This window comes from Rutidosis leptorrhynchoides, chromosome 3, assembly GCF_046630445.1.
Source record: "Rutidosis leptorrhynchoides isolate AG116_Rl617_1_P2 chromosome 3, CSIRO_AGI_Rlap_v1, whole genome shotgun sequence".
NCBI lineage: Eukaryota > Viridiplantae > Streptophyta > Magnoliopsida > Asterales > Asteraceae > Rutidosis > Rutidosis leptorrhynchoides.
In genome coordinates, this window is record NC_092335.1 from 197,727,982 (window position 1) to 197,753,127 (window position 25,146).

Consider the following 25,146-nt stretch of genomic DNA (forward strand, 5'->3'; position numbering starts at 1 on the left):
TTCTAGCACATGTCGAGAAAGTACAAACTGAAGAAAAGAGCATCAATGATGTTTTTGTCGCAAAAGAATTTCCCGATGTATTTCCGAAAGAATTACCGGGACTACCTCCACATCGATCTGTTGAATTTCAAATAGATCTTGTACCAGGAGCTGCACCAATAGCTCGTGCTCCTTACAGACTCGCACCCAACGAGATGAAAGAACTGCAAAGCCAACTGCAAGAACTATTAGAACACGGTTTCATTCGACCAAGCACATCACCATGGGGAGCTCCTGTTTTGTATGTCAAGAAGAAGGATGGTACATTTAGGTTGTGTATTGACTACAGAGAGTTGAACAAACTTACCATCAAAAACCGTTATCCACTGCCGAGAATTGACGACTTATTTGATCAACTACAAGGCTCGTCGGTTTATTCAAAGATTGATTTACGTTCTGGATATCATCAAATGCGAGCAAAGGAGGATGATATTCCAAAAGCTGCTTTTAGGACGCGTTATGGTCATTACGAGTTTATGGTTATGCCGTTTGGATTGACTAACGCACCAGCTGTATTCATGGACCTTATGAACTGAGTGCGTGGGCCATATCTTGACAAGTTTGTCATTGTTTTCATCGATGACATACTTATTTACTCAAAGAATGATCAAGAGCACGAAGAACATTTGAGAAAAGTGCTAGAAGTATTGAGGAAAGAAAAACTGTACGCTAAGTTTTCAAAGTGTGCATTTTGGTTGGAAGAAGTTCAATTCCTCGGTCACATAGTGAACAAAGAAGGTATCCAGGTGGACCCGGCAAAGATCGAAACCGTTAAAAAGTGGGAAACCCCAAAAACTCCGAAGCATATACGTCAATTTTTAGGATTGGCTGGTTACTACAGAAGATTCATCCAAGATTTCTCCAAAATAGCAAAACCCTTGACTGCATTAACGCATAAAGGGAAGAAATTTGAATGGAAGAATGAACAAGAGAAGGCATTTCAGTTATTGAAGAAAAAGCTAACTACTTCACCTATATTGTCATTGCCTGAAGGGAATGATGATTTTGTGATATATTGTGACGCCTCAAAGCAAGGTCTCGGTTGTGTATTAATGCAACGAACGAAGGTAATTGCTTATGCATCTAGATAATTGAAGATTCACGAGCAAAATTATACGACGCATGATTTGGAATTAGGCGCGGTTGTTTTTGCATTAAAGACTTGGAGGCACTACTTATATGGGGTCAAAAGTATTATATATACCGACCACAAAAGTCTTCAACACATATTTAATCAGAAACAACTGAACATGAGGCAGCGTAGGTGGATTGAATTGTTGAATGATTACGACTTTGAGATTCGTTACCACCCGGGGAAGGCAAATGTGGTAGCCGACGCCTTGAGTAGAAAGGACAGAGAACCCATTCGAGTAAAATCTATGAATATAATGATTCACAATAACCTTACTACTCAAATAAAGGAGGCGCAACAAGGAGTTTTAAAAGAGGGAAATTTAAAGAATGAAATACCCAAAGGATCGGAGAAGCATCTTAATATTCGGGAAGATGGAACCCGGTATAGGGCTGAAAGAATTTGGGTACCAAAATTTGGAGATATGAGAGAAATGGTATTTAGAGAAGCACATAAAACCAGATACTCAATACATCCTGGAACGGGGAAGATGTACAAGGATCTCAAGAAATATTTTTGGTGACCATGTATGAAATCCGATGTTGTTAAATACGTAGGGGAATGTTTGACGTTTTCTAAGGTCAAAGCGGAGCATCAGAAACCATCAGGTCTACTTCAACAACCCGAAATCCCGGAATGGAAATGGGAAAACATTACCATGGATTTCATCACTAAATTGCCAAGGACTGCAAGTGGTTTTGATACTATTTGGGTAATAGTTGATCATCTCACCAAATCAGCACACTTCCTGCCAATAAGAGAAGATGACAAGATGGAGAAGTTAACACGACTGTATTTGAAGGAAGTCATCTCCAGACATGGAATATCAATCTCTATTATCTCTGATAGAGATGGCAGATTTATTTCAAGATTCTAGCAGACATTACAGCAAGCATTAGGAACTCGTATAGACATGAGTACTGCCTATCATCCACAAACTGATGGGCAGAGTGAAAGGACGATACAAACGCTTGAAGACATGCTACGAGCATGTGTTATTGATTTCGGAAACAGTTGGGATCGACATCTACCGTTAGCAAAATTTTCCTACAACAATAGCTACCATTCAAGCATTGAGATGGCTCCGTTTGAAGCACTTTATGGTAGAAAGTGCAGGTCTCTGATTTGTTGGAGTGAAGTGGGGGATAGACAGATTACGAGTCCGGAGATAATACAAGAAACTACTTAGAAGATCATCCAAATTCAACAACGGTTGAAAACCGCCAAAAGTCGACAAAAGAGCTACGCCGACATTAAAAGAAAAGATATAGAATTTGAAATTGGAGAGATGGTCATGCTTAAGGTTGCACCTTGGAAAGGCGTTGTTCGATTTGGTAAACGAGGGAAATTAAATCCAAGGTATATTGGACCATTCAAGATTATTGATCGTGTCGGATCAGTAGCTTACCGACTTGAGTTACCTCAACAACTCACCGCTGTACATAACACTTTCCACGTCTCGAATTTGAAGAAATGATTTGCTAAAGAAGATCTCACTATTCCGTTGGACGAAATCCAAATCAATGAAAAACTTCAATTCATTGAAGAACCCGTTGAAATAATGGATAGTGAGGTTAAGAGACTTAAACAAAACAAGATACCGATTGTTAAGGTTTGATGGAATGCTCGTAGAGGACCCGAGTTCACCTGGGAACGAGAAGATCAGATGAAGAAGAAGTACCCGCACTTATTTCCAGAAGATGAGCCAACACCTCCAATCGCTTAAAATTTCGGGACGAAATTTATTTAACGGGTAGGTACTGTAGTGACCCGAACTTTTTCGAACCTTTCTATGATTATATTTTTAATGAAAACTATATTTACATGATTAAATTTTTCCAACATGTTAAGCAATCAAACTTGTTAAGACTTGGTTAATTGAAACGGAAATTTTGTAAACGCCTAATTACCCAGTTTGACCAATGATTCACGAACGCTATAAGTTGTATATGACATGATGATACATAAATGAATAAATATATATGTTTAACATGATATAATGATCATCAAGTATCTCATTAAAAACAGTAACAATAAGTTATATACTTAAAAAGGAGACTATTGACGTATGAACTCGAAACGATACATATAACGATTATCGTTATAACCACGTCTTACTAAATATATATGAAGCATATTAATACATTGTTATATTATATATAACATGATAATATGATAATTAAATATATCATTAAGTGTAGTAACAATGAACTACATAAGTAAAAACAAGACTACTAACTTAAGGATTTCGAAACGAGACATATATGTAACGATTATCGTTGTAACGACATTTAAATGTATATATCATATTAAGATATATTAATATATCATAATATCATGATAATATAATAATTTAAAATCTCATTTGATATTATAAACTTTGGGTTAACAACATTTAACAAGATCGTTAACCTAAAGGTCTCAAAACAACACTTACATGTAACGATTAACGATGACTTAACGACTCAGTTAAAATGTATATATGAAATGTCCCGTTCTTATTGATTAAAAACGTTCCATATTAATTGATTTCGTTGCGAGGTTTTGACCTCTATATGAGACGTTTTTCAAAGACTGCATTCATTTTTAAAACAAACCATAACCTTTATTTCATAGATAAAGGTTTTAAAAAGCTTTACGTAGATTATCAAATAATGATAATCTAAAATATCATGTTTACACATGACCATTACATAATGGTTTACAATACAAATATGTTACAACAAAATAAGTTTCTTGAATGCAGTTTTTACACAATATCATACAAGCATGGACTCCAAATCTCGTCCTTATTTAAGTATGCGACAGCGGAAGCTCTTAATAATCACCTGAGAATAAACATGCTTAAAACGTCAACAAAAATGTTGGTGAGTTATAGGTTTAACCTATATATATTAAATCATAATAATAGACCACAAGATTTCATATTTCAATACACATCCCATACATAGAGATAAAAATTATTCATATGGTGAACACCTGGTAACCGAAATTAACAAGATGCATATATAAGAATATCCCCATCATTCCGGGACACCCTTCGGATATGATATAAATTTCGAAGTACTAAAGCATCCGGTACTTTGGATGGGGTTTGTTAGGCCCAATAGATCTATCTTTAGGATTCGCGTCAATTGGGGTGTCTGTTCCCTAATTCTTAGATTACCAGACTTAATAAAAAGGGGCATATTCGATTTCGATAATTCAACCATAGAATGTAGTTTCACGTACTTGTATCTATTTTGTAAATCATTTATAAAACCTACATGTATTCTCATCCCAAAAATATTAGATTTTAAAAGTGGGACTATAACTCACTTTCACAGATTTTTACTTCATCGAGAAGTAAGACTTGGCCACTGGTTGATTCACGAACCTATAACAATATATACATATATATCAAAGTATGTTCAAAATATATTTACAACACTTTTAATATATTTTGATGTTTTAAGTTTATTAAGTCAGCTGTCCTCGTTAGTAACCTACAACTAGTTGTCCACAGTTAGATGTACAGAAATAAATCGATAAATATTATCTTGAATCAATCCACGACTCAATGTATACGTATCTCAGTATTGATCACAACTCAAACTATATATATTTTGGAATCAACCTCAACCCTGTATAGCTAACTCCAACATTCACATATAGAGTGTCTATGGTTGTTCCGAAATATATATAGATGTGTCGACATGATAGGTCGAAACATTGTATACGTGTCTATGGTATCTCAAGATTACATAATATACAATACAAGTTGATTAAGTTATGGTTGGAATAGATTTGTTACCAATTTTCACGTAGCTAAAATGAGAAAAATTATCCAATCTTGTTTTACCCATAACTTCTTCATTTTAAATCCGTTTTGAGTGAATCAAATTGCTATGGTTTCATATTGAACTCTATTTTATGAATCTAAATAGAAAAAGTATATGTTTATAGTCGGAAAAATAAGTTACAAGTCGTTTTTGTAAGGTAGTCATTTCAGTCGAAAGAACGACGTCTAGATGACCATTTTAGAAAACATACTTCCACTTTGAGTTTAACCATAATTTTTGGATATAGTTTCATGTTCATAATAAAAATCATTTTATCAGAATAAAAACTTTTAAATCAAAGTTTATCATAGTTTTTAATTAACTAACCCAAAACAGCCCGCGGTGTTACTACGACTGCGTAAATCCGGTTTTACGGTGTTTTTCGTGTTTCCAGGTTTTAAATCATTAAGTTAGCATATCATATAGATATAGAACATGTATTTAGTTAATTTTAAAAGTCAATTTAGAAGGATTAACTTTTGTTTGCCAACAAGTTTAGAATTAACTAAACTATGTTCTAGTGATTACGAGTTTAAACCTTCGAATAAGATAGTTTTATATATATGAATCGAATGATGTTATGAACATCATTACTACCTCAAGTTTAGTAGGTAAACCTACTGGAAGTGACAAGAAATGATCTAGCTTCAAAGGATCTTGGATGGCTTGAAAGTTCTTGAAGTAGGATCATGACACAAAAACAAGTTCAAGTAAGATTTTTACTCGAATTAAGATAGTTTATAGTTATAGAAATTGAATCAAAGTTTGAATATGAATATTACCTTGAATAAGAAAGATAACCTACTGTATATAACAAAGGTTTCTTGATCTTAGATGATTACTTGGAATGGATTAGAAAGCTTGGAAGTAAATTAGTAAACTTGAAGGGATTTTTGAAGTGTTCTTGAAGTGTTCTTCCTATGATGATTATAGCTTGATTCTTGAAGTGATTTTTGATGAAGATGATGATTAACTACTGGAAAAATACATTCATAATAGTGTGTGTGTGTGTTGAGAGATAATTAGAAAGAGAATTGGAAGTGAAATGGAGTGAATGATGAGTGGTAATTGGTGAGTGGTGAGTGGGGTTAAAAGGAGTTCTAGTTAGTTGACTAGCTCATGGTAGAAGTTAAAATTGATTAGTCATACATGACATAATCAAGAGTGGAATCCCATGCTAGTTCCTATTGGTATATACCCATAGTAAGTACGTTTTGAAGCTGTGTATAATACGGGTAAGAATACGACTAGAATTCTTGATGAAAGAAAAGAATGGGAAAGTAACTGTAACCATTTTCGTTAAGTATGAGTGTTTTGATATATGTCTTGAAGTCTTCCAAAAGTATTTTAATACATCTAAATACACTACATGTATATACATTTTAACTGAGTCGTTAAGTCATCGTTAGTCGTTACATGTAAGTGTTGTTTTGAAACCTTTAAGTTAACGATCTCAATTAATGTTGTTAACCCATTGTTTATTATATCTAATGAGATGTTAAATTATTATATTATCATGATATTATGATATATTAATATATCTTAATATGATATATATACATTTAAATGTCGTTACAACGATAATCGTTACATATATGTCTCGTTTCGAAATCCTTAAGTTAGTAGTCTTGTTTATATGTATATAACTCATTGTTAATATACTTATGGAGATACTTACTTATCATAATCTCATGTTAACCATATGTATATCCATATATATATCGTCATGTCGTTTTTACAAGTTTTAACGTTCGTGAATCGCCGGTCAACTTGGGTGGTCAATTGTCTATATGAAACATATTTCAATTAATCAAGTCTTAACAAGTTTGATTGCTTAACATGTTGGAAACATTTAATCATGTAAATATCAATCTCAATTAATATATATAAACATGGAAAAGTTCGGGTCACTACAGTACCTACCCTTTAAATAAATTTCGTCCCGAAATTTTAAGCTGTTGAAGGTGTTGACGAATCTTCTGGAAATAGATGCGGGTATTTCTTCTTCATCTGATCTTCACGCTCCCAGGTGAACTCGGGTCCTCTACGAGCATTCCATCGAACCTTAACAATTAGTATCTTGTTTTGCTTAAGTCTTTTAACCTCACGATCCATTATTTCGACGGGTTCTTCGATGAATTGGAGTTTTTCGTTGATTTGGATTTCATATAACAGAATAGTGAGATCTTCTTTAGCAAAACATTTCTTCAAATTCAAGACGTGGAAAGTGTTATGTACAGCCGCGAGTTGTTGAGGTAACTCAAGTCGGTAAGCTACTGGTCCGACACGATCAATAATTTTGAATGGTCCAATATACCTTGGATTTAATTTCCCTCGTTTACCAAATCGAACAATGCCTTTCCAAGGTGTAACTCTAAGCATGACCATCTCTCCAATTTCAAATTCTATATCTTTTCTTTTAATGTCAGCGTAGCTCTTTTATCGACTTTGGGCGGTTTTCAACCGTTGTTGAATTTGGATGATCTTCTCGGTAGTTTCTTGTATAATCTCTGGACCCGTAATCTGTCTATCCCCCACTTCACTCCAACAAATCGGAGACCTGCACTTTCTACCATAAAGTGCTTCAAACGGCGCCATCTCAATGCTTGAATGGTGTGATGATCCAGGAAATTCTGACCAAATTTAAACTTAATCTTATATGATTTTGACACGATAAGCAAAGTCTATTAAACTAAGTCTCATAATGTTTGAACTATTACCATGAATGCATTTGACTTTGACCATCTCCGACGATTCACGAACCATAGTTGCAAATGAATATGTATATATATATATATATATATATATATATATATATATATATATATATATATATATATATATATATATATATATATATATATATATATATATATAATAATTTAAAATTATAAAATAGAATCTAAACATTAGAATTAAATATATATAAAATAATATATAAAAAAATATATAACTAAGTGTAATGTAAAATGAGTTTATATATATATATAGATATATATGTTTTCCATATATAACTATCATTATATATATTGTAACATATATATAAGTGATATAATTATCATGTGTTGAAACTTTTAATATATAATTCTATTGCGAAATAATATAATATAGTAACTGGATATATAATGGTTATGTATATAAAATATTATTAATGTATTCATATTTACATGTAACTATTATGCAAACACAATTATATACTATTATAGGATTATGTAAATATTAAATGTTCAATATACGTTATTATGAAACTAAATATGATTTCTATTAAATACATATATAGAATATATAAATTTTAACGGTTCAGTAAATGTTATCATATAACATAATCTTACATATAATAAATGGTATTATATTAGAATACAAGTTGAATATAAATAATATATTAAAATTATTAATACTTTCATTATTATTATTAATAATAGATTTTATACATATAATATACTATATTATTATTATTAGTATTATCATATTCATCATTACTATTATTAGGATTATTATTATTATTAATTTTGACTTTTATTATTACTATTATTATTATTGTTATTATTGATGAGTGCTATTGTTACTAATACGAGTATTGTAACTATTATTTTGTACCAAATAAATAGTTTGTATATAAAATATACTATTAACATATACTACATTAATATTATGTAAATTGTTGTAAAATATTATTATCCACAAATTTTATATATAATTAATTTACAGATAGCATAAATATATATTTTTACATAATTATACATATAAATATACATTTTGATACACTATATAATATTTTATGTATATATATAAAATTTATAATAAATGACATATATATATACTCTAACTAAAGTATTATAATAAGAATTGAATATATATAAATATTAGCTATTAAGAACGAAGTCTTGGCAAAGGGAATGTTATAAGCTATGGTCATAAAACTTAGATTGTTAATATTATTAAGTATTATCTTTATTATCATTATTATTATTAATAACATTTTAACTATTATTATTAGTAGTACCCTTAGTACAAAAATTATCATGTTTATTGAAACTATTTTTTTACTAAAAATTATTATTGATTATCAATGACATTTTTTTTTGTATTAAAACTATTATTACTATTATTATTATACTTATTCTAATATTATTATAAATATTATTTTTGCAAACAAAAGAAATGTCTATAAAGACATATTTAATACATATGTATAATAATGTAGCGACCCCGACAAATCGTCAAATGACGGCGTCAGCTACCTACGGTCCCATTACATGGTCATAAGCATTTATAACAAAGTTTGACCGAAAATATGTCGCATTCAATTCATAAAAGGATGTTTTAATGTTTACAAAAGCAATTCCCAAGACAAGTACACATCAAAAGTTATAGTTCATATGAAACACGTGCGACATAGTTTAAAGTAGCCAAAAAGACGCTCCACGTATGCAAGTATACTCGACATCCAATGCAAGTATCAAAAGTATGAGCGGAAGCATGTATCACCTAAGTTCAAGGACCTGAGAAAAACATAGAGAATCTGTCAACGAAAACGTTGGTGAAATCATAGGTTTAGTAAGTAAGTAAGTGAGTAAGTTGAACCACAAGTGTTGTCACGTTGAAATAATAATAAACCATTCTAAAAGTTGATATCACGAGCACTCAATTATCAAGGCTTAACTATCACGAAACCCCATTAATATAGTGTCAGAACATACACTTATCCCCGAAAATATATTTCATCCGATTAACGGTAGCGAACCGTCCGAATGAGGGTTTGTCAAACCCGTATGGCCACACAACATAAGTTCTCGCTTACACCCTGCAAGTGTAACTAATGATAATTGAATTGAGGCTTTTTGTTCTAACTCGTACGTAGAATGTTTGTTTTCGTACTTGTGTTCACTTTGTAAAATGAAACGTTTATGTTTTCTCATCCCAAATATAAGTATAAAAGAGTAAAAGTGGGACTATGATCTCACCTTGTATGCACGAACAAATAGTACTTCGACAAGTAACGTGTTCAAAGAACAATGCTAGTCTTGACCTAAACAATTAGGTTGTATCAATATCGATAGTCACGAAAGGTCAAAGATGTTCAATTAGTCCTATGGCTCAATACGACTCGATTAATATAGCATGTGAAGCAAATTGTCAAGTTTCATGCACGTTACAAGTAGTTAAACATGTTAGAACGATTGTATAATTGTTTGGTTAAGTTTGACTAAAGTCAAACTTGGTCAAAGTCAAAGTCAACGAGGTCGGGTCGGGTGTCCGACAATTTTCTCATGATGAGAAATCATATATGAGCATAATAGTCAAGTCTCATGGTAAACAGGATTATAGTTAAGTGGGAACATTTTGTGATATGAAAAACAAAGACAAAGATGAGCTGGACCCAAATGCGCGGCGCGCTGTGGGTTGCGCGGCGCGCACCCAAGTGTAAATCCTGGTCAGAAATCAACCAAGAAGGCAGACATCTGGGATTTTTGATTATGCGCGGCGCGCAGGTATGTGCGCGGCGCGCACTACCTGGGAAACATGTTGTTTGCAGAAAATTGGTCTAAGTCACGACCCAAAACACAATTTAACACATTTCATGCACCGAAAACATTTAAAACGCATATCATATATCATTAGAAAGGTAATTTGACAAGGAAGATAACTAAATGCATTTACTCAATCAAAACCAAACAAACTCATATCAAAATCACCATTAATGCTCACATTTATTACTTCCAAGTTCATAAATGCAATTTAATGATTCGGAAATTTAATACACCCATTTAATACGCCGTTGTGTAGATAATCACGCATACAATGTATCTAAACACTTACAAACAACATTACATGTCATTCAAAGCATTACAAAACCATTTCAAGTTCATGAAACCCTAACCCATATTCACCAAATTTCATAATCAAGTTTATGAACTAATCCATGTCAACCTACGTACCAATTTGAAGCTAGTGATATTAGGAACACAATTAAAACATGATCTTTCATCTTTAAACAACATATGAACACCTAAAACTCAAGATTAAGCAAGCATTCTTTCAATATGAATTAGTTACACCAAACTAGCAAGAACAAGCATACAAAACACATAATCATACTAGACTTGAGCCATAGACACTAATTAACAACCTTTTTAACTCAAAAACTCAAGAACACATAAAATTAGTGATTTTAGAAAGTTACCCAAATTTGATGAGATCGGTATGGAATCGAAGAGGAGATCACGAGGAGTTCAAATATGTAATTTGTTTGGCAAGATGACCGCTAGCTCGATTTTGGATGATGAATCTTTGTATAGAAGTTGAGAGAAAAGTTGAAGTAGTAAGAGTGAAAGAGATGAGATTGAATGGATGAGGATGAGGGTTGACTCTTTGACCTAGTCAAAAGTTTCAACCCTTGGCAAGTTTGGTCCCTTAACTTTAAAACGGGTGTGGGAATTACCTAAACAAGATAATTCAAACACGTATCAACGAGACGTGTTATAAACATATAACGGAACATAAATAGTTAAACGGAAAAGTTGACGGAAAAAGGCGGGATGTTACATTACCTACACCTTAAAAGAAATTTCGTCCCGAAATTTAGGTAGGCGTAGTAGTCGTTGTTTCCTCCTCGGAATCCGACGATTCCGGAACCGGGAATAGATGAGGGTGTTTCTTTCGCATTTGATCTTCCCTTTCCCAAGTAAACTCGGGTCCTCTTTTGGCGTTCCATCGGACCTTAACAATCGGGATCCGGCTTTGTTTCAATTCCTTCTCGACGTAGTCCACAATTTCAACCGGTTCCTCCACAAAATGGAGTTTGTCATTAATAGTAAGTTCCTCGAGAGGAACGACGATATCGGGCTCGGCAAGACATTTCTTCAAATTAGATACATGAAAAGTAGGATGGACGGAGCTTAGTTGAGGCGGAAGATCCAAACGATACGCAACGGTTCCAACACGCTCTAAGATTTCGAAAGGACCAACGTACCGCGGATTTAGTTTTCCACGTTTCCCAAAACGGATGACACCTTTCCAAGGTGCGACTTTTAACATGACGCGGTCACCGACTTGAAATTCGAGGTCCTTGCGTCTTTTGTCGGTATAGCATTTTTGACGACTCCGGGCCGTCTGAAGCTTATCTCGGATTTGAAGAATCTTCTCGGTTGTTTCGTGAATGAGTTCGGGCCCGGAAATTTGCACGTCACCCACTTCGGCCCAACAAAGAGGAGAGCGACATTTTCGACCATACAACGCTTCAAAAGGTGCGGCCTGGATACTCGCATGATAACTATTGTTGTAAGAGAATTCGGCGAGAGGTAAGTGCTTGTCCCAAGCTTTTCCAAAATCAACAACACAAGCTCGTAGCATGTCCTCCAAGGTTTGTATCGTACGTTCACTTTGCCCATCGGTTTGAGGATGATATGCGGTGCTCATGTCCAAACGCGTTCCCAACGCTTCTTGTAACGTACGCCAAAATCTAGAAACGAAACGACCATCTCGGTCGGAGATAATCGATAACGGTACTCCGTGTCGGGCTACAATCTCTTTAATGTAAAGTCGTGCAAGTTTCTCCATTTTGTCGGTTTCTTTCATGGCGAGAAAGTGCGCGGATTTGGTGAGACGGTCAACAATGACCCAAATTGTATCATAACCGCCCGACGTTTTCGGTAGTTTGGTGATAAAATCCATCGTGATCCTTTCCCTCTTCCATTGCGGGATCTCGGGTTGTTGAAGTAACCCGAACGGTCTTTGGTGTTCGGCTTTGACTTTAGCGCAAGTCAAACAATTGGCGACGTATCTAGCAACCTCCTTTTTAATATTCGGCCACCAATATTGTTCTTTAAGGTCATGGTACATCTTATTGGCGCCGTGATGAATCGAATATCGTGATTTGTGGGCTTCGTCTAGGATGAGGTTTCGTAAGTCGCCATATCTAGGCACCCAAATTCTTCCGGCGTAATATCGAAGTCCGTTCTCCTTAACTTCGAATCGAGAGACAAGGATGTTTAAAAGTTCACGTCCGATGTGATTGTCCTTAAGAGCCTCCTCTTGGGCTACGCGAATTTGGCTATTAAGGTTGGAGTGGATAGTGATGTTTAAAGCTCGGACACGAAGAGGTACCGCTCTTTCCTTTCTACTTAAGGCATCGGCCACTACATTTGCCTTCCCGGGGTGGTAACGAAGCTCGCAATTATAATCGTTCAAGGTTTCAATCCACCTTCGTTGTCTCATGTTTAGTTGCTTTTGATCGAAGATGTGTTGGAGACTTTTGTGATCGGTAAAGATAGTACTTTTGGTACCAAGAAGATGATGTCTCCATAACTTAAGTGCAAAGATGACGGCACCGAGTTCAAGATCATGTGTCGTGTAGTTTCGTTCGTGAACTTTGAGTTGTCGAGAGGCATAAGCAATGACTTTCTTTCGTTGCATTAATACGCATCCATAACCGTTTTTTGAGGCATCACAATATACAACAAAATCATCATTGCCTTCAGGAAGTGACAAGATAGGAGCGGTGGTTAGTTTAGTTTTCAAGATTTGGAAAGCGGTTTCTTGTTCGGATGTCCAAACGAATTTTCGTTCCTTGTGAGTTAACGCGGTTAAAGGACGAGCGATTAGGGAGAAATCCTTGATGAATTTACGATAGTATCCGGCGAGACCCAAGAATTGACGAATTTGAGTAGGAGTAGTAGGAGTCTCCCATTTACTAATGGCTTCGATTTTTGCGGGATCGACTTTAATGCCTTGATCACTTACAACGTGACCGAGGAATTGAACTTCCTTCAACCAAAATTCACACTTGGAGAACTTGGCATAGAGTTGTTCTTTCCTCAAGAGTTCAAGCACGAGTCGGAGATGTTCTTTGTGTTCCTCTTCGCTTTTAGAATAGACCAAAATATCGTCAATGAACACGATAACAAATTTGTCGAGGTAAGGTTTGCAAACGCGGTTCATGAGATCCATGAACACCGCCGGTGCGTTAGTGAGACCAAAAGGCATGACAAGGAATTCGTAACTACCGTAACGAGTCCGGAAAGCGGTTTTGGAGACATCTTCCCCCTTAACCCTTAGTTGATGATAACCCGAACGGAGATCGATTTTTGAATATACACAAGACCCTTGTAGTTGATCAAAGAGGTCATCGATGCGAGGAAGAGGATATCGGTTCTTAACCGTCAATTTGTTTAGTTCACGATAATCAATGCACATTCGTAGGGATCCGTCTTTCTTCTTGACGAACAAAATCGGAGCGCCCCATGGTGAATGGCTAGGTTGAATGAAACCACGGTCGAGTAACTCTTGGATTTGACTTTGCAATTCTTGTAATTCGGATGGAGCGAGTCTATATGGTGCACGCGCTACGGGTGCGGCTCTCGGTATAAGATCGATTTGAAATTCAACCGGTCGATGAGGTGGAAGACCCGGTAATTCGTCGGGAAATACATCGGAAAAGTCACTAACAATTGGCACATCATCGATGCGCTTTTCGTCGGCCTCGACTTTCTTAACGTGAGCAAGAATCGCGAAACAACCCTTGCGAAGTAGCTTTCGAACTTTAAGGCACGAAACGAGATTGAGTCCGGTGCAATTTTTGTCGCCATAGACAATCAATGGTTCACCATTCTCGATAGGAATTCGGATTGCGTGAAGATCGCAAAGAATGTGAGATTTATTTTTAACCATCCAATTCATACCGATTATTACATCAAAACTCCCTAGTTCCATGGGTATCAAGTCAATTTCAAATTCATTACCCAAAATATTTAAAGTACACCCCCGGTAATATGTGTCGGCACTTAAGAGTTTTCCATCGGCCACCTCAATGGAGTAAGTAGTATCTAAAGGGTGTGGTGGAGCGGAAAGAGTAGGAGCCAAAGTCTTAGACACAAAACATTTATCGGCACCCGAATCAAATAAGCAAGTAACATAAGTGTTGTTGAGAAGAAACGTACCCGTGACTAGTTCATTGTCATCTCGGGCTTCCTCGGTGTTGATGTTAAAGGCTCGGCCTCGGTTGTTGGGGTTGGCTTTCTTTTGCGGGCATTCGTTCTTATAATGGCCCGTTTGGCCACATTTATAACAAGTGACCTTCCTTGGAGGATTGGGCCCCTTTCGAGCGACGGGGGCGGCACTTCTACAATCATTGGCCACATGACCATTCTTTTGGCACCGGTGACAAAATAAATTGCCACATTCCCCGTAATGATGTTTGTGACATTTGTTGCAAAAGGGTTTATTTCCACCATAACTTTTCTTGCCGTCATTGTTGAAAGACTTTTTGGTGAAGGTGTTGTTGTTGTAATTGGTTGATGGAGTGGCTTCCCATTTCCTTTTGTTGCCACCCGACTTGTCCTCGGCCTTAGGAGCCGGCACTACGATTTCGTCAACCATTTCAATTAATTGGCGAGCCATGTTCATAGCGGCTTGATGAGTAGTGGGTTTGGATGACATCACCCCTTGTTTGATGCTTTTTGGAAGACTGAGCATGTAGAGCTCAATCCTTTGAGATTCGGGGTTAACAAGATTAGGACACATATTAAGGATAGTTCGGCGAAGCGTTGATTATAAGCTTTAAGATCGTTTCCGACCGCTTTCAAAGCTCTTAGTTCTTCCTTAAGCTTTCGGGTTTCCTCGCGCGGAAAATATTCAACAATCATCTTTTCCCTTAGATCGGCCCAAGAGAGGGCATGAGCTTCATCGGTACCCACCGATTGAACATAGGTGTTCCACCATGTTAGAGCAATCCCGGAGAAAGTGTGGGTGGAGTATTTGACCTTGTCTTGATCCCGACAACCGCTTATGCTAAAGACGGCCTCGGTTTGTTCAAACCAACGAGTAAGCACAACCGGTCCCCCGGTTCCATCATAGGAGTGAGGTTTGCACCCCATGAAAGCTTTGTAGGAGCACCCTTCGCTAGAGTTACCGGCTCCTTGGTTGTTGTTGTTATTATTGTTGTTGTTGGACGAGTGACCGGCCATGGCCGCATCCACGGCGGTGGCTATCATGCGTTGCAAAGCTTGTTCGGGAGTTTCGGGAGGGGCGCGTCGACGAGCCATTGTTCCTTCAAAACACAAGAATACCGTTGGTTAGTATTCTAAATAATACTAACCGTGATATGGAATAAAGATAAAGAGGAAATTATCCTTGACTCGCCTTAAATTCTTTATGTCATAATGTCGGTATGTTCATATGAGTCACCGTAATATAATTTCCGGGAATTATATTACCCTAATTCATATGTGCATTCGACATCACCACATATAGTCAAGGTGGCGTGTCAATTAAATTATACAACGCAAGAGTAAGATAGAATAAGAGTAGATATGAGTAAGAGAGTTCGAGTATAAATGCACAAATAGTCAAGTAATTCCTATGTCAAGTCTATATGCCGGTTGTAGTCTAGACTCACCAATGTACCCTAAGACTCGGGGTTGACACCAATGAACTCTAAATCCCTATAACCAAAGCTCTGATACCACTTGTAGTGACCCCGACAAATCGTCAAATGACGGCGTCAGCTACCTACGGTCCCATTACATGGTCATAAGCATTTATAACAAAGTTTGACCGAAAATATGTCGCATTCAATTCATAAAAGGATGTTTCAATGTTTACAAAAGCAATTCCCAAGACAAGTACATATCAAAAGTTATAGTTCATATGAAACACGTGCGACATAGTTTAAAGTAGCCAAAAAGACGCTCCACGTATGCAAGTATACTCGACATCCAATGCAAGTATCAAAAGTATGAGCGGAAGCATGTATCACCTAAGTTCAAGGACCTGAGAAAAACATAGAGAATCTGTCAACGAAAACGTTGGTGAAATCATAGGTTTAGTAAGTAAGTAAGTGAGTAAGTTGAACCACAAGTGTTGTCACGTTGAAATAATAATAAACCATTCTAAAAGTTGATATCACGAGCACTCAATTATCAAGGCTTAACTATCACGAAACCCCATTAATATAGTGTCAGAACATACACTTATCCCCGAAAATATATTTCATCCGATTAACGGTAGCGAACCGTCCGAATGAGGGTTTGTCAAACCCGTATGGCCACACAACATAAGTTCTCGCTTACACCCTGCAAGTGTAACTAATGATAATTGAATTGAGGCTTTTTGTTCTAACTCGTACGTAGAATGTTTGTTTTCGTACTTGTGTTCACTTTGTAAAATGAAACGTTTATGTTTTCTCATCCCAAATATAAGTATAAAAGAGTAAAAGTGGGACTATGATCTCACCTTGTATGCACGAACAAATAGTACTTCGACAAGTAACGTGTGCAAAGAACAATGCTAGTCTTGACCTAAACAATTAGGTTGTATCAATATCGATAGTCACGAAAGGTCAAAGATGTTCAATTAGTCCTATGGCTCAATACGACTCGATTAATATAGCATGTGAAGCAAATTGTCAAGTTTCATGCACGTTACAAGTAGTTAAACATGTTAGAACGATTGTATAATTGTTTGGTTAAGTTTAACTAAAGTCAAACTTGGTCAAAGTCAAAGTCAACGGGGTCGGGTCGGGTGTCCGACAATTTTCTCATGATGAGAAATCATATATGAGCATAATAGTCAAGTCTCATGGTAAACAGGATTATAGTTAAGCGGGAACATTTTGTGATATGAAAAACAAAGACAAAGATGAGCTGGACCCAAATGCGCGGCGCGCTGTGGGTTGCGCGGCGCGCACCCAAGTGTAAATCCTGGTCAGAAATCAACCAAGAAGGTAGACATATGGGATTTTTGATTATGCGCGGCGCGCAGGTATGTGCGCGGCGCGCACTACCTGGGAAACATGTTGTTTGCAGAAAATTGGTCTAAGTCACGACCCAAAACACAATTTAACACATTTCATGCACCGAAAACATTTAAAACGCATATCATATATCATTAGAAAGGTAATTTGACAAGGAAGATAACTAAATGCATTTACTCAATCAAAACCAAACAAACTCATATCAAAATCACCATTAATGCTCACATTTATTACTTCCAAGTTCATAAATGCAATTTAATGATTCGGAAATTTAATACACCCATTTAATACGCCGTTGTGTAGATAATCACGCATACAATGTATCTAAACACTTACAAACAACATTACATGTCATTCAAAGCATTACAAAACCATTTCAAGTTCATGAAACCCTAACCCATATTCACCAAATTTCATAATCAAGTTTATGAACTAATCCATGTCAACCTACGTACCAATTTGAAGCTAGTGATGTTAGGAACACAATTAAAACATGATCTTTCATCTTTAAACAACATATGAACACCTAAAACTCAAGATTAAGCAAGCATTCTTTCAATATGAATTAGTTACACCAAACTAGCAAGAACAAGCATACAAAACACATAATCATACTAGACTTGAGCCATAGACACTAATTAACAACCTTTTTAACTCAAAAACTCAAGAACACATAAAATTAGTGATTTTAGAAAGTTACCCAAATTTGATGAGATCGGTATGGAATCGAAGAGGAGATCACGAGGAGTTCAAATATGTAATTTGTTTGGCAAGATGACCGCTAGCTCGATTTTGGATGATGAATCTTTGTATAGAAGTTGAGAGAAAAGTTGAAGTAGTAAGAGTGAAAGAGATGAGATTGAATGGATGAGGATGAGGGTTGACTCTTTGACCTAGTCAAAAGTTTCAACCCTTGGCAAGTTTGGTCCCTTAACTTTAAAACGGGTGTGGGAATTACCTAAACAAGATAATTCAAACACGTATCAACGAGACGTGTTATAAACATATAACGGAACATAAATAGTTAAACGGAAAAGTTGACGGAAAAAGGCGGGATGTTACAAATAATATTACTTAATATCATGATATAATATTATTTATAACGATAACTAAATTACATATCGAATAAGTATTATAATATATTATAAGTATTAATAAAATTGTATATGACTATTAAATTTCATACATAACTAAATATAGATTACGATTACATGTATTAATATATATATATACAAATGATATAGGTTCGTGAATCCGAGGCCAACCCTGCATTGTTCAGTTTTTCAATATAGTCATATGTATTTTTACTACAAAATACAGTACGGTGAGTTCATTTGCTCCCTTTTTACTCATTACATTTTTGGGCTGAGAATACATGCAAATGCTTTATTAACTGTTTTACAATATTTATATGCGTGAGTTTCATTACTCCCCTTTTATGCTTTTGCAATATATATTTTTGGGACTGAGAATGCATGCGCTTTTATAAATGTTTTATGAAATAGACACAAGTAATCGAAACTACATTATATGATTGAATGATCGAAATCGAATATGCCCCTTTTTATTAAGTCTGGTAATCTAAGAATTAGGGAACAGACACCCTAATTGACGCGAACTCTAAAGATAGATCTATCGGGCCCAACAAGCCCCATCCAAAGTACCGGATGCTTTAGTACTTCGAAATTTATATCATGTCCGAAGGAGGATCCCGGAATGATGGGGATATTCTTATATACATATTGTGAATGTCGGTTACCAGGTGTTCAATCCATATGAATGATATTTTTGTCTCTATGCACGGGACGTATGTTTATGAGAAATGGAAATATGAAATCTTGTGGTCTATTAAAATTATGAAATAATTATTTATGTTAAACTAATGAACTCGCCAACCTTTTGGTTGACACTTGAAAGCATGTTTATTCTCAGGTATGAAAGAAATCTTCCGCTGTGCATTAGCTCATATTAGAGACATTACTTGGAGTCATTCATGGCATATTCCAAAAGACATTGCATTCGAGTCATTGAGTTCATCAAGATTATTATTAAGCCAATTATAGTTAGATGTATTATGAAATGGTATGCATGCCGTCAATTTTCGATGTAATGAAAGATTGTCTTTTCAAAAAAAGAATGCAATGTTTGTAAAATGTAACATATAGAGGTCAAGTACCTCGCGATGTAATCAACTGTTGTGAATTGTTTATAATCGATATGGACTTCGTCCGGATGGATTACGACGGGTCTCTACAGTTGGTATCAGAGCGGTGGTCTTAGCGAACCGGGTCTTGCATTAGTGTGTCTAACTGATAGTCGTTAGGATGCATTAGTGAGTCTGGACTTCGACCGTGTCTGCATGTCAAAAGTTTTGCTTATCATTTCGTGTTGAAAAATTACTTGCTTATCATTCTTAGAGAATCACTTACTTATCATCCTTAGTCTAGACACATCTTATTGCAATGATTGCATGAATAGTGTATAGACAAAATTCGTATCTTAGTGTATCTGTTAATTCATATCTTAGCATATCTTGTACTGTAGACCTTGTCTGACAACTTCCGTAGATTCCTCCGTAACATATGGGATTTTAGTATTGTATATGCATATGTGAATTATGTATTGCAGGGTACTAATATACATCCTATAATCTGTATTTTATCGAAAATACTTCATCTGATCGTACGAGATGAATCCCTCAACCAGTTCGAGTCCCTCAGACTTCGATAGCTAATCTGATAGTTATTCCGACAACTATTCCGACATAAATGTTCACCTAAAGCATCTGGAGTCAACGTCACCAGAATGAATCAACCAATCAATCATCTCTAATTCATCTGATGGGTTCATAGTCGACTTAACCGATGGAGACGAAGGGAAGGCGATCCTTTCCACCCACCAACCGAATTTACCTCTTGGCAATGAACCTGAAGCACTTACCGGAGAACCAGTCTGAAACACCATTTTCACCCCCATTTCCCGAATATCTCACCACGATTGTATTCTATCAAAAATTCTAAACTCATTCATCCGCTCGTTTGAACTGACAATCATCTTAGTATAATAGAAGAAGTCAACGAGTTTCACGCCCGAGTTGTAGCCTTGGAAAAGATAGTGCAAAAATTACCAGCTTCAACAAAATCACCGGCACCAACAGTACCATCAATAACAACACAAGTACCATCAACAACCCATGCCTCGACGTCTCATTCTATACCTTGAGTACAATTATCATTCTACGTATCGTTCTACATCATTTATCTTCTTTCGACATGGCGATTATGTAATCTCTAATGTTTTAGAGATTATATATTCTTGTTCCAAAGGTAAATCAAATGAGTTTAATATCATATTGACTCATTAAATCCATGATTACATCTGAAGAAAATATATATGTACATATATTTTCATAAAGATTCTAATTAAAAATTCTTGTGTACAAACTGTTAATGGTGAAAATATTTTAACGGGTAGGTAATACCCGAGGAATATTTTGATTTCACATTAATAAGTTACACTGTACATTCTTCGAATCTAATTCAACAGTCGTTTACTATCCTACTTACGTCCACCGATATACAAATCCGTTCACCACAGAATAATCGTATTCATACAATTTCATATTTGGATTTTTATTTATCAAAAATCAAGTGGCATAATGAAGGAAACATTTGACAAAATAAAATTTGTTAGAAACAAACAAATTAACTATAAGAAATTTTATTAAGAATCCACGCTAACTGTTCCTAACTAATTGTTCCCAGCTAACTGATTACACTCTATTTATCGCAATTTAATTATCGCAATTTACATTCTCGCAACTTTATTTATCCTCATTTAAATTCTGTTATTTACTTTATGCACTTTATTTATCGTCATTTAATTTCTGTTATTTATTTTACGCACTTTAAATATCGGGACACGTATGCAAGGTTTTGACATATCATATCGACCCATATATATATATATATATATATATATATATATATATATATATATATATATATATATATATATATATATATATATATAGTTTGAGTTGTGATCGAGTCTGAGATGTATACGGGTCACGACACGTATTAATTAATTCGAATATTATATATTAAATTATATATGAATTATTGGACTGTCAACTGTGGACTATCGACTGTGGACTAATAAAGTTGGACAATTAAAAAATGAATTAAAATATTGATTATAATATATGAAACTAAACAATTCTTCAAGTTTGCCACTTGATTTCATCTTAAACCTCATTTGTATCTTGACGATTACAATCTGCGTTCAAACCTTTCATAATCTTTGAAAACACCTCAATCGAGAGGAGGAACCAACCGCACTTCATCTACGGAAGAAAAGATCGATGCATATTGTTATGCACCTGAAAACTCACGGAAACTGGGTAAACGTTTAACGTGTAACTGTGCTAATTCCTTTAACGTTATTATTATCGAAAATAACTTTGCAATCTCTTTCCAAATTAGCCAATTTTATCACAGCTCCAACAAGTCAACTTCGACCTCTTGTTCGAAACAACCTTATTATAACCTTGATATATATACGTGCTCTTTCATTGTTACCGGGGAACCTTTCATATTTTACCATATTACCAGCAGACGTACCAGCAACCTCGTTGCTTCTTGGTTTAAATCTCTCTGATAAATCATTATATTTATTCATTGAAACCCTATCATATACTCATCCACATCTTGTAACGAATACTGCCATACCAATTATCGGGAATCAGCTATCAGTACTTTGAAAACTCACAGCATATCTACATCAACAGTTATATGTATCCATATAACATTTATCTCTTAGAATTATGATCTTTCATTCTGAAATTTTAAAAAGGCACCCAGCTTACGAATCAATACAATGAACTTTGAAAAAGCTGAATGAAGCAACAGAAACTGTAGGCAACCGTAAACGACCTTAGTCGTCGGAAGTTTGATGATAAAGAATAATATGTTAGAAAAGCTCAGAAACGTTGAGACTGGAAAACGGATAGAGTTAACCATGAAGGAGACCAAGGACAAATACAAGGACCATACCCTATATTCAAAGAATCCAGTTAATTCTGGATCCGTTGAAATCTTTAGAGAATATCTTGCTCCAAAGTCATGTTAAAATCTTGCGGAAAATCTTTCTCCATCAACCATAGAACTTAGAAATTCCAAAATATCATCATCAATATTTTTGATATTTCTGAGGATATTTTCATAAATATTCTCATCCGAAATTATATACCTCTTCGTGCTTCCTGTGTATCATTATATTGGAAACATTCAATAGAAAATTTAGTACCGAAAAGCAGATTATGCGAAAATATGAAGAAAGCCGTGGACAAATCACAAAGAATAAGTTTGACTTCAAAGAATCCAAATGATTCTATTTCTGATGAAATCTTTAGCGAATACCTTGCTTCCGAATCTAAACCCTTACGGATAAATCTTCTTCATCATCCATCGATATTAGAAATTCCAAGATATCATCGTATCTTTCATTATAAATATCCTTCATATTTATGAAGATATTTTCATAACTAATCATATCTGAAATCATTAATCTCTTCGTGCTATCAGTGTTACATCATATAGAAACTGTTAGTTTCTATATTCTGTAAACTTTCGAGTTTAAAATACGAATGTTTTGAGTAGTGTTGGGAACTGATGCATGAGTTAGTATAATATAATGACACCTGATCAACGTGATTATATTACAGTAAGTCATGCTGAGTTTCTAATGGGACGTGATGATTCACAGATCCTAACGTCATCACGTGCTATGTTACATAACTCTTTCATTATGCTTAACTTCTGAACATATCAAGAAAGTATTTTCTTGATAGTTCTATTCTCAGTGATTCTGGTAATTTGATAAATCAAATCGTGCTAATACATTAGTTCTTATATAGAACACGATGTTTATTCGAAATTCCATACTTACGAATTCTGGATCATTATTCGCTTTACTAGAGGTCGGGAGGATAATAAAAAGGCAAAGAGCTCCAGAATATAAGAGAAAATATAAAGCCCAACAACAACACCGAAATTACAAATCGTGGATATCAGTGCGTATAACAATATAAAGACACGGGAGGATTATAAACACAATAATCCCTAAAGCATAGTAGAAATAAACGGATTCCTCCGGTGGAAGTTGGAAAAGGAGAATGATTGTTGCAATAATCAGGATAAGGACAAGGATCAGAACTGGATTAAGCATTTCACGATCTTTTGAATTTGGGAACTGAGTATTGAAGTGGTGAAGATTAATGGAACAGAAAAGGTAAAATTTATAGTGAAAATAACAGACAGAGGAATCGAGGTAGATCACCGCATTTAATTATAGAAAACTAAATTTCCTTATTCGCAGAAGAATCAAATCTTTTAGATTTCGAAGATTTTCTTCAAATCCCTTGAATTCCGGAATTCAACCAATACAACGTCAAAAGTTAAGACGCACCCAATTTATAAATTCAACCCCGACTTTGTCAAAAGTTAAGATGAATCTTTACTTTCCTATTTCACTCTTTGGTGATAACTTCATTCGTACTCTTCGAATAATCGAATCATTTTATCCATATTACTCAATGATAATAAAACTCTATTTATCAACTTATGTTTGTCATGAAAACATTCTTATTGTTAACCATGACCACCTCACTCAAATTTTGGGACGAAATTTCTTTAACGGGTAGGTACTGTGATGATCCGGGAATTTCCGACCAAATTTAAACTTAATCTTATATGATTTCGACACGATAAGCAAAGTCTATTAAACTAAGTCTCATAATGTTTGAACTATTACCATGAATGCATTTGACTTTGACCATCTCCGACGATTCACGAACCATAGTTGCAAATGAATATGTATATATATATATATATATATATATATATATATATATATATATATATATAATAATTTAAAATTATAAAATAGAATCTAAACATTAGAATTAAATATATATAAAATAATATAAAAAAAATATATAACTAAGTGTAATGTAAAATGAGTTTATATATATATAGATATATATGTTTTCCATATATAACTATCATTATATATATTGTAACATATATATATAAGTGATATAATTATCATGTGTTGAAACTTTTAATATATAATTCTATTGCGAAATAATATAATATAGTAATTGGATATATAATGGTTATGTATATAAAATATTATTAATGTATTCATATTTACTTGTAACTATTATGCAAACACAATTATATACTATTATAGGATTATGTAAATATTAAATGTTCAATATACGTTATTATGAAACTAAATATGATTTCTATTAAATACATATATAGAATATATAAATTTTAACGGTTCAGTAAATGTTATCATATAACATAATCTTACATATAATAAATGGTATTATATTA